Genomic DNA, 11,683 nt, shown 5'->3' on the forward strand with positions numbered 1-11,683 from the left:
GGGCTCGAACTCACGGACCGTGAGATCGTGACCTGAGCTGAAGTCGGATGCTCAACTGACTGAGCCACCCAGGCGCCCCGGCCTGTTTCTTCTTAAGTTGTCCAGTTTATGTGTAGAGTTTTTCATAGGAGCCTTGTTATCCTTTTGATGTCTGTAGGACCTGTTTCATTTCTGATATTAATAATTTATATCTTCTCTCCATTTTGTTAGTCTTACTAGAGGGCTGTCAATTTTATCAATCTTTTAAAATACCCAGCTTTTTGTTTTATTGGTTTTTCTCTATTCTTCCTTCTGTTTTTAGGTTTACTGATTTACCTTTTATTACCTCCTTCTTCCTGCTTGCTTTGGGTTTGTCTGGATCTTCTTTCTAGTTTCTTGAGATGGAAACTTTGGTTGTTGACCTGAGGCATTTCCTTGTTTCCAAGAGATGCATGCCAGTGCTGTGGGCTCCCTTCTCCTGCCTGCTTTTGTTGTGTTCCACGCATTTTGACGTGATGCTGCTTGGTTTTCATTCAGTTCAATGCATTTTTAAAAATTTTGGCTTGAAAATTCCTCTTCAATGCATGGATTATTTAGCAATGTTTTGTTTGCAAGTATTGGAAGGTTTGCCTGTTATCTTGTCATTACAGATTTCTAGTTTGATTGCACTGTGGTCAGGGAACTTGCTCTGTAGGATTTTGATTCACTTAACTTTGTTGAAGTTTGTTTTATGGCCCAGGATGTCGTTTCTCTTGGCACTTAGATGAATGCGTGTTCTGCTGTTCAGTGGAATGTTTTTGCGAATGTCGGCTGGATCCTGTTGGCTGATGGTGATGTTGAATTCTTCATATCCTGCCGTTTTCTGTTTAGTTGGTCTATCAGTTGTTGAGAGAAGGATATTGTTGTCTCCAAGTATAACTGCGTGTCCATTTCTTTTTTCTGTTCTATCAGTTTATACTTCACATTTTGTAGCTCTGCTTGATATATACACAATCTTTAGTACAGCTGAGTTTTCCGGGTGGGTTGACTGTTTTCTCATTTTGTAAATGTCCCTCTTACTCTGGGCTATTTTGCCCTGATGTCTACTTTATCGAGTCATTCCTGTCTTGCATTTGATTAACTTTTGCAGGGTTTATCTCTTTTCACCCTATGTACATCATTGTATTTGAAGTGCATAGTATATAGTTGGGTCTTTTTTAATTCACTCTGCCAATCTGTCTTTTAATTGGTATGTTTAGAAGTGTTCACGTTTAATGTGATTATTGATATCATGATGTGATATGTTAAGGCTTAAATTGGCTATTTTTTGTTTTCTATTTATCCTTTGTTTTCTTTTTCCGGCCTTCTTATGGAATACTTGAACATTTTTCACAATCACATTGTTATTTGTCTATAGCGTTTGAGTTTATCGCTTTGTATAGCTTTTTTTTTAAGTGGTTACTTAACTTATTCCCTTGTATGTACATAACTTATCAAAGTCTACCAGGGCCATGATTTTACCAGTTTGAGTGTAGAAACATTTCCTTTACATCATTTTCTCTTTCCCATTTATAACTGTCTTAAATATTTCAACATACATTGAGAACATTAGTGCTATTTTTGCTTCAAGTATCAAATGATATTTAGGAAACTCAATAGGAGAAGGAAATTCTATTGTATCTGCCTATATTTTTGCTATTACCAAGTTTTTTTAATTAAAAAAATTGTTTAATGTCTATTTTTGAGAGAGACAGAGCAGGAGCAGAGGAGAGGCAGAGAAGGAGAGGGAGATACAGAATCTAAAACAGGCTGCAGGCGCTGAGCTGTCAGCACAAAGCCTGACACTGGGCTCGAACTCAGGAACAGTGAGATCATGACCTGAGCCGCAGCTGGATGCTTAACCAGCTGAACCATCCAGGTGCCCCCCAAGTTCTTTTTTTCTTCCTGGTGTTTCAACATTTCTACTTTCATTATTTACTTTTTGTTTAGAAACCTCCCTTTGGTCATTCTTTCAGGGTAGTTTTTTGGGCAACAAATTTTCCTACTTTTCCTTTATCTGATAATATCTTGATTTTCCCTTCATTTCTGGAGGATATTATTTCTGCTGCATACAGGATTCTGGGCTGGAAGTACTTTTCTTTCAGCACTTGGAAAATGTCAGTTCCTTCTAACGTCCATGGTTTCAGAAGAGAAATGTGCTGGCATTTGAACTGCTTTTCCCCCGTAGGTGATGGACCATTTCTCCCTTGCTGCTTTTAAGACTTTGTCTTTAATTTACAGGAGTTGGACTATGATGTCTTGGTGTGGATTTCTTTGGGTTTGTATGCGGTTTTCTTAGGTTCTTAAATCTTTAGGTTTATGGGGTTTTCTCCCCAAATTTGGGAAATTTAGTCATTTATTCTTTGAACGTTTTTTTCAGCCCCACCCTCTTTTTTCCTCTCCTTCTGGGACTCTGATGACATGTTAGATTTTTTTTATTTTTTGCTTTAGTCCCACATGCTCCTGAGGCTACGTTCTTTTTTTTTTTTTTCTTCAGTCCGTTTTCTCTCTGTTCAGATTGGGTAATCTTTATTCTATATTCCAGTTCTCAGATTCTTCCCTCTGTCCTCTCTATTCTGCTGTTGAGTTTTTAAATTTGTTTATATTCATAGTTCTAAAATGTGTATGCAGTTCTTCTTTGCTAAGAGTATTTTTCATTGGTTTCGGGCGTGTTTCTAATTGCTTGTCAAAGCATTCCTGTGATGGGGTACTCTAAAATCATTCACAGATAACTCTAGTGTCTGTGTCACCTCAGTGCTGACAATCGTCTTTTCTCACGTGGTTTGAGATCTTCCTAGTGCTTGCTATGGTAGGTGGACATTTTTAGCAGTATGTTACAAGACTCTGGACCTTATTTACATCCTGTATTTTAACAGGCCTCTTCTGCCCCTGCACTGCTTCATTACTGCCAGGGAGAAGGTTCCTGTCGGCCCCTGGAGACTGGAAGGGCTGGGAGTTCAGGCTCCACACTAGACCTCATCTGACACCGCCCACTGGGGACAGGGGTGGGGCGGGGAGGGAGGCACCTTGTTACCACAGGAAGGAGATGAAGTCTGGGCTCCCTGTGTAGTTTCCACGAACACTGTAGCCAGAGCTGCCTCATTACCCGTGTGGTGGTAAAAACCCTGATTCTCCTGGGTCTCTTTTGCCTCCATCCCGGGAGGGAAGGGGAGGGTGCCTCACGACTGCAGGTGAGGGTGGAGTACAGGTTCCCCTCTAGGCCTTCTCTGGCACCGTCCTGTCAGGGATTGGGGGGCGGGGCAGTTTTAGCCTGGCATGGGTGGAATCTAGGCTCTCCACCTGGCCTTTACTGGTTGCAGGGGGAGGATGGGGCTGCAGTCTTTCCCATGGCATTTGATTGGAATAGAGCCGTTATTGCCTAAAAGATTTGTCTTGCTAGGCTCTCCTTTTCCTGGTTTTGTGGCTGTAGAGAGCAAGCTTTGCTGTTGTTTTCTACACTCAGTGTTTCCTCGTTGCCAGCTTCTCCAGTATTCTCTGGGATAGCTGAAGCAAAAAGAAAACCCAGGGAACTCACCACCGTGTTGTTCCTTGAGTCCCAAGGTCCCTAGCCATCTTTCTTCCCTCTGCCTTTCAGTCTTATGTTTGTGTTACATATAATGTTGATGAGGTTTTCAGTTGCACTAACAGCAGGAATATGGAAAGTCCGTCTCTTCCATTTTTCTGGAAGGAGTCCAATTTTTCATTATATATTAAATCAAAAAATGAAAAAAAAAAGACCTACAATTTTACCAAAAATAAAATGTACTACATGCACAGAAAAAGGACTAGAAGTATACAGTATACGGAATTACAATAATAGTAGTATTTGGGTCATAGACTTGTGGATAATATCTGTGTTTCTTGTTTACTTCTATTTTCCATTTTAAAATAATGAACATGTATCACTTTGGAAATAATTGAAAAAAAAAATTGTTTTCCTACCATTTGATTTCGACTAGTGTCTTCCCTTCATATGAAAACCCCAGGTTATATTCACTTTTGCTATGTGAGTGTGGGTTCCAAACTACCGAAGCCAAACAGTATTTGGATCTATTTGGACCCTTATTTTAGAATGCTTTTTGAAATTCCCAAATGGAGAATCAATGGAGCCAGAGGGCAGAAAGGCTGGTATCTTGGGCAAAGACCCTCCTTGACTGCCACCACCAGCAAATGACACTGGTAAGCGGGCTGGACAGTTCAGATATGAACAACCCTTACCTCCTTGCCTCCCTGTATGAACACAGTGGATACTCTCGAGAGTCAAAGTATATACTTTGCTACCTTATAGCAATAGGCTGTGGTCTGGGGTCAGTTCTAACAGACTTTCTTGTGAGATCTGGCTTATCTTCCAAGCATGACTAGTGCACCAGGAGGAGCTGGGGTACAAAGAATAATTTTTTTCTTAAGAACAAGCACTTCCAATCGATATACTGAACGTATCACTCCCCCAAATTTCCCCAAGCCTTATTTGTAACCTTTCCTCGCTCCCCACTTCACCCCCATTCCTCTGAATCACTGATTTGCTTAATTACATTAGTTCTTGTATTCTAGAATTTAAATAAATGGGCTTATGTGGCATGAACTCTTTTGTCTTGATGAAAGCATTCTATTCTATGGATATACCACAATTTTTGCATCCATCCGCTTAATAGATACATAGGTTGTTTCCAGTTTGGGGCTGGTACAGATATGGTGCTATGAACGGTCAAGTCTTCATGCGGACACAGGCTTTCATTTCTTGTGGTGAACAATTAGGAGTAGAATGGCTGACTGGTAAGTGTATGTTAACTTTTAAAGAAACCATGAAAATGGCTTAGATATGCCAGAAGAATATCTAGTCATTGTTCATGCTCGTTTTATGGGTCATTTGACATTTTAATGTTCTAGTCCTGACTAGTTCACTAATTAACTGCTACCTGTTCGTGTTTAGCAACTTAAAACAGGAAACCCTTCCTTACTGACAATATGAACTCTGTTCCAATTTTTAAAATATTTTCTTCCTGCTTGTCTTTGGCAGAAAGCAGCCACTTACCATTCTCATCTTCAGACTATTAGTTAACTTTTCTCAGAGGAGACTTCATATATTCAGCTCAGTTCATTTCCTATGGATGTTAACTAAGGGACATTACTATGAAACGATTTCACATGTTATAAAATGTATTCAGTATTTAAATATTACTATATTGCTGAGCCCCTGGCAATCTGAGAAATTTTCAAGAGACTATTATCACCTCTGATTGATGTAGGTGTATTTTGGCTTTTGTTGGTTCTCAGAAATTAAAGTCTCTGAGTCTGTCATGCTACCAAAACAAGAAATTTATTAGGTGAACAAAGATGTCCATGTACCCTACAAACAAGACATTCCTATGGGCCACCACCACATCTGTAACCAGAGGTCCAGGCTCTAGTCATTGAGGACATACAGCACCTTGGTCTCTCCAATTTATAACGCACAAGAGTTTCTGACAGCTCCTTAAGAACTAGAACCAGCCATAGAAAAAACTGGCTTCACAAGGTTTCTGAGGCAGAAGCAGAATCAAATCATTTGGGGGGCAGCGGGCTTCTTCACCCTTGGTGCTGGGTAATGAAATAAATTTCCTGTGTGTGTGTGGGGTCCTGCTTAGTGGATGAAACAGTGCACATATAACACCATGATGGGCATTTAAAAGACAGAAAGCAAGTATATGTGTACCAAGCATTGAGATAAGCCTCTCTGACGTGCCATCAAAGCAACGTCAGAGTGTTCTTTGTATCCTGGACTCAGACACACAAGTAACAAGGCAAGCAACTGTGAAGTGAACAGCAGTTAGCTACTCGGGGAATTCAGGGCAGGGGAAAGGGCACTGCCCTGTAGGCTATTCAGAATTCAGAAAACACTTCAGGCCTTTGAGGTGGTCATGCAGGAAGGGAGAAGTGAAACAATAAAATACGGCAAAAGCAAACACCCAGAAGAGAGAACTTAAGAGCTTTCTGACAGCGAGGAAAGAAATGTGACAGGAGAGGAGGGCCTGCGCTGAGAATGGCCAGAGAAAGGGCTGGGAGGCAGCAGGGGAAGGAGAGCATCCATGAGGTTGGATAAAGCCACTCTAGCCACATTGTTTTCACGGGAGCAAGACGACACTTGCCTGGTTAACTAAGATATGACCTACCCCTTGTTCATTTATCCCTACACCAAGTCAGAGTAGAACCTACTCGAATTATTTACTGCTTGTTTAATGCCAAGTACATGGAGGGTCTGACGTGTGTGAGGAAAATGCAGGCTGCTGTACTGCAAAGCATAGTATGTAAAAATTATATTTGGGCGCTTACATGCTTGTAGGTGCATATACATGTGTAAGGGTACATGGTCTACCAGTCAAGTTTTCCTGGGTGTTAAAGCAACAAAACCTGCCTCTAATATTAGAAGAAAGGAATTCACTAGAGGGATGTAGGTGATCTCACATAACTGAAGGGAAGGCCTTAGCAGAGGTCAGAAGGGGCAAGCGGGAAGATTCTATGGGCTTCGCTGTAGGTACTAGAGTTGCTCTAGAAAGGAAACAGTCTAAGCACTTGTTCTATTCTATGGTTGTTCTGATTAATAGACAATGATGCAGGACAGGGTCCAGTTGGTCTGCCTTTGTTCATGCACCTAGCCCCTTGGCTAAAGGAGAATGCTTTATTTTACAGGTCCCCAAAGACTGTACCCAACAGAGGAGAGAGAACAACCCCCCAAAATACTGCTCTCAGGAGATAGGAGGTGGGTGCTGGGCAGCTAGACACCCATAAACCTCCACCACATACACCACACACACGAACTTTGGTCCCCTCTGGAGAGGAGGAACCTGTATCACAATCCTCTGGGATGGTGGGAATTTTTAGCACCGGATGATGATTTGGTGAGTTTGTGCCAAAACAAAACACAACACCAAACAAATACACAGGAAAAATAGGCAAATCACAAAAAGAGGGGGGAAAAAAGTATAAAATAAAATAGAAAAAACTCCTTGGACAAGAAATCAAAATGATGCTACCAAGAGACTCTGGGATGGAGTACAAATGTCCCCACTCTCCTTTTGGGTAGTAATTACCAGGTGCAATCATATACCTGGATTTACACTGAGGTCCCAGAACTCCTAAGGGAGCCAACCACAAGACCAGGAGAGAAGCTGGAAGCGGGAAAGAAACAAGAGCATGAGCTCGTGCACCAAAACTCCAAACCACACCAGAAAACTCAATGCAAATAAAGATATCCAACAAAATCAGAAAAAGAATTCGTTTCAGAAAGGCCTAAAAAGTATAGGGTAAAACTAAATAGGTTGAGAATGTTTAAAGAGATAAGTGGAAGTTACACTTCTACTAAAAAAAAAAAAAAAAAAAAAAAAAAAAAAAAAAAAAGAACTGCAAATTATTCAATAAAAATGGGAAGTAATGAAATAAAATCAGATGGACATAAAGAATTGATTAGAAATCCTGGAAATGAAAAATATAGTTTAATATTTAAAAATTCAGTAAGAAGTGTAAATGAGATACAGTGGAAGCAAACAATTGGAATACAACACTGAGGAAATCAACCATCTCACTCACACACGTGCACACACACACAACCTTTCCACTTACACGTCTGACAGGCATCTTAAGTGTTTTTAGCCAAGGAGCCCTACCTTCAAATCCTACCTTCAAATCACATCTCTATTAGGAGAACCAAAACAGGTCAGAACAGAGTCACTGTGGCTGAAGTGTGGTAGGACTTATCTGTCATTAAATGAGCTAATATCAGGCTAACACTTAGTTACTTTCCTTCTGTTGCCCTCTTCGACAACTGCTTTACAATCTTAAAACATACATTATACCTCAACTAAGTAATAAGCATGTTGAAGACAGAAGCTACTTTATTCTCCTAAGCCCTCAGTCTAGCTAGAAACTAAAACATAAGGTTCACACTTTATACATACTTCCATCATGATAGAAACAATAGCTCCTTGTATAGACTTTTTTTTTTTCAAAAAGTAAAATTCTTGTTCCCCTTTGATTAAAACAATGGTTTTCCAGGGTGCCTGGGTGGCTCAGTTAGTTAAGTATCTGATTTTGGCTCAGGTCATGATTGCACAGTTCATGGGTTCGAGTCATGTGTCGGGCTCTGTGCTGACAGCTCAGAGCCTGGAGCCTGCTTCGGATTCTGTGTCTCCCTCTCTCGCCACTCCCACCCCCAGTTCATGGCTCTCTTCTTCAGAAATAAACATTAAAACATTAAAAACAACAACAGTATTTTTCCAAGGCCAACTCTATTATGTTGTTATAGTATTGAGGGAGGTTCAACCCAAGAAAAGGTACCAAATAAATCTACATTAGGTAAAATTTTGCACACTAAATTTAAGAGTAATTAATGAAAAAAAAAAAAAAACAAAAACAAACACTGCTCAATACTAGTAAAGCCTAGTTTGAAAAGTAGATCTTTAGCAATCTAATCAAGGATAACTCACCCCTTCACACCAAAGAAAATATTAAGAAAAAGTGATTGTTTCTTGGAAGACTTCTTGGAAGTATATACAAATACATACATATATATATATATATATATATATATATATATATATATATATACACACATACATATATACACGTATGTATGTTTACATACACTTATGATATCCAGTATTTAGTATTATAATGTATATAATGTATATAATGTATAATATATACACACTATACAGCTGGATGTACAAGTAATTTTTTTTTTTTTTAATTTTTTTTTTCAACGTTTTTTATTTATTTTTGGGACAGAGAGAGACAGAGCATGAACGGGGGAGGGGCAGAGAGAGAGAGAGACACAGAATCGGAAACAGGCTCCAGGCTCCGAGCCATCAGCCCAGAGCCTGACGCGGGGCTCGAACTCACGGACCGCGAGATCGTGACCTGGCTGAAGTCGGGCACTTAACCGACTGCGCCACCCAGGCGCCCCACAAGTAATTTTTTTTTTAATCTAGGAAAACTAGCTGATGTGCCCAAAAAATATAAATTTAATAAAAAAAAAAAAAAAGTAGAGAGGGGCACCTGGGTGGCTCAGTTAAGCATCCAACTCTTGGTTTCAGCTCAGGTCATGATCTCATGGTTCCTGGAATCAATCAGGCCCCCATCAGGCTCTCTGCACTGACAGGACAGAGCCTGCTTGGGATTCTCTTTCTCCCTCTCTTTGCCCCTCCTCTGCTCATGCTCTCTCTCAAGATAAATATTTTTTTAAAAAGTAAAAAAAAAAAAAAAAAAGAGAGAACATTAACAGGTTCTAACTAAAGAAGTAACTGCAAGGGTAGGAATACTTCAAAATATGCACATAGTTTTATAGGAGTACTTATCAAAGTGCCAATGAACAGACTATACTAACATTACATAAACTGTTCCAAAGACAGAAAAACCTGAAAAGCTACTCAACTGACTTTATAAGATTATCCTAATGGTCTCCAAAACTAGACAAAAATAGCAAAAGAAAACAAAGTCAATCTCATTAATGAATACAGATAATAAATCCTAAACAAATCAGTCAATACCTGTCAAAAGAACATTAATAAGTGTTACACCAATTATTGAAGGGTAATTCAACATTAGAAAATATATTAGCATCATTCACTCCATTAACAGATAAAATAAGAACTATGATTGTTTTCTAACTCCTCAAAAACCCACAGAATAAATTCAGCACCTATTCCTTGGGGGTGGGTAGGGGCTGGGGAGAAGGGATCCTTTAGCTAACCTAGAAGAAAAAGAAATTTCCTTAATTTCGTAAGGGTCACCTCTATAACTAGAAACTCCAGCAGCCATCATATTATTTCCCATGACGGTAAAGAAATAAGGACGCCTACAATTGTTATTAGCTACTGAAGTAAGACAAGATAAAGAGAAAGCTGTCATTAAAAAGTAGAAAACGTATTTGATAATATGATCAACTAGAAAATCCCAGTTAAATAACAAAATGTTTTGACTAATCGGATTCAGCAGAGTAGCTACAGATGAGAGCAGTAAACCAAAATTAACTGATTACTGAAGAACATACTTACGGAAAATAGGAATTAAAAACAAATTTATTAAGTTTTTCTAATGTAAGAATAAGCTTTAAAAAGTTTAAAACACCTATGTGAAAAACTAATTTTACTGGAAGATGTAAAAATCTTGAAAAAAATGGAGACACACACTATGTTCTGGATAGACTTCATACTTGTAAAACATTAAATCCTTCCCACATGTTAATCCAGAAAATCAACCCAACACTGATCAAAATCCCAAGGGGACTTTTCTGGCACTTGATAAGGTAATTCTATGCAATTAAAAGAATATGTGCAAGATTTTTTTTTAATTAAAAACAAATGGGCAATTGACCTATCACATACCATAACATAAACTTCCATGATTTTTCTCTTCCTGGTAACGAGAGATTAGTGTAATACTCCTGGATGTCACTTACTAAGACTCGGATCATTGCGGGAGGTACAATGGGAAGTTTTAGCGGAAGGAAGGAGGAAGAGTTTTTTGGAGGCACATGACGTGTGAGGTGCCCATTCAACCTTCAACTAGAGATGTGCACAGACAGCTGGATGTGTGAATCTGAGCTTACAGAAGTCTGGGCTGCAGACACTTGAAGCCATGGGGTGGAACATTTGCTAGACTTTTAGTTATCTTCTGGTGACATTACATAGTTTGGCTTTGCAAGTTTAGTTTCAGAAGTTCACTTATCCTGTCTGCATTTGTTTTCTGAGCAAACAGGTAGACGTATGCTTGGACCAATTTCATACAAGATTAGATAAATTAATCTCTGTACTTCTTTTATTACTCCTGTACTACTACTACTTTCCTCATTATTTTAAAATGCATTTCTCTCATTTCCCTTTAAAATCAGTAAAAAAAAAAAAAAAATATCCTCCACACTGTCAGGATAGCTTCTTCATTCTCCCTAAACATACTACAAATACTACCTTGGCCTGAGTTTACAATGATTATGCCCCAAAGTGGCTTCACAACCACCCTGATCTCTACCCCATTCTGCAAGGGCTCGAGAGCTTTGTTTCAACTTAACCTCTTTCTCTCATCTCTAACACATACTTGTACGGTCTTAATCATATGCTCTCTTGCATTTTCAACATTTCGAATCTATTTCTCAAACTATGCAAACCCACTGAGATATTTGAGTAAGTTTCCACTCATGAACACCAAAATAATGCAGTGTTCCTCCTGTGTTTACTTTGCTTCCTACCCCAACACCACACAATCCAAACCGAAAATGCAAAGGAGTCGGCTGTAGCCAAATCTAAATGAACAGGACTCCACTGCCAACCTAGAATACCAAGCCAGTGATAACGTGAAAGACAGAAATGCGGTCCAGCTGTGAAGAGAAAGAGCCAAGGCACAAAACACAATGACACTCCACCGGGACTGAGACAGCCACTCTGCAGGTCACCCAAGTCCTATCCAAGGCCACGTACCCTGCCCTATCAGGCCACCAGCTGCAGGATTTAGGTGTACTCCCCAGGAAGGGGCAGCCGGGCCTGGGGGGGAGACCTGTACCTCATCTTCCACTCAGTCTCATAATTGTCCTCACTTAGCATGAAGTAGAAAATTGGTTTACAATAACCCACCTGAGACCCCAAGCAACTGGGGCAGAGTACACATGCAAACACACATGCACACGCATGCACACGAGCACACACACTCCAGACAACAT

Source organism: Panthera pardus, unplaced genomic scaffold, assembly GCF_024362965.1.
Source record: "Panthera pardus isolate Hobbes unplaced genomic scaffold, ASM2436296v1 HiC_scaffold_25, whole genome shotgun sequence".
NCBI lineage: Eukaryota > Metazoa > Chordata > Mammalia > Carnivora > Felidae > Panthera > Panthera pardus.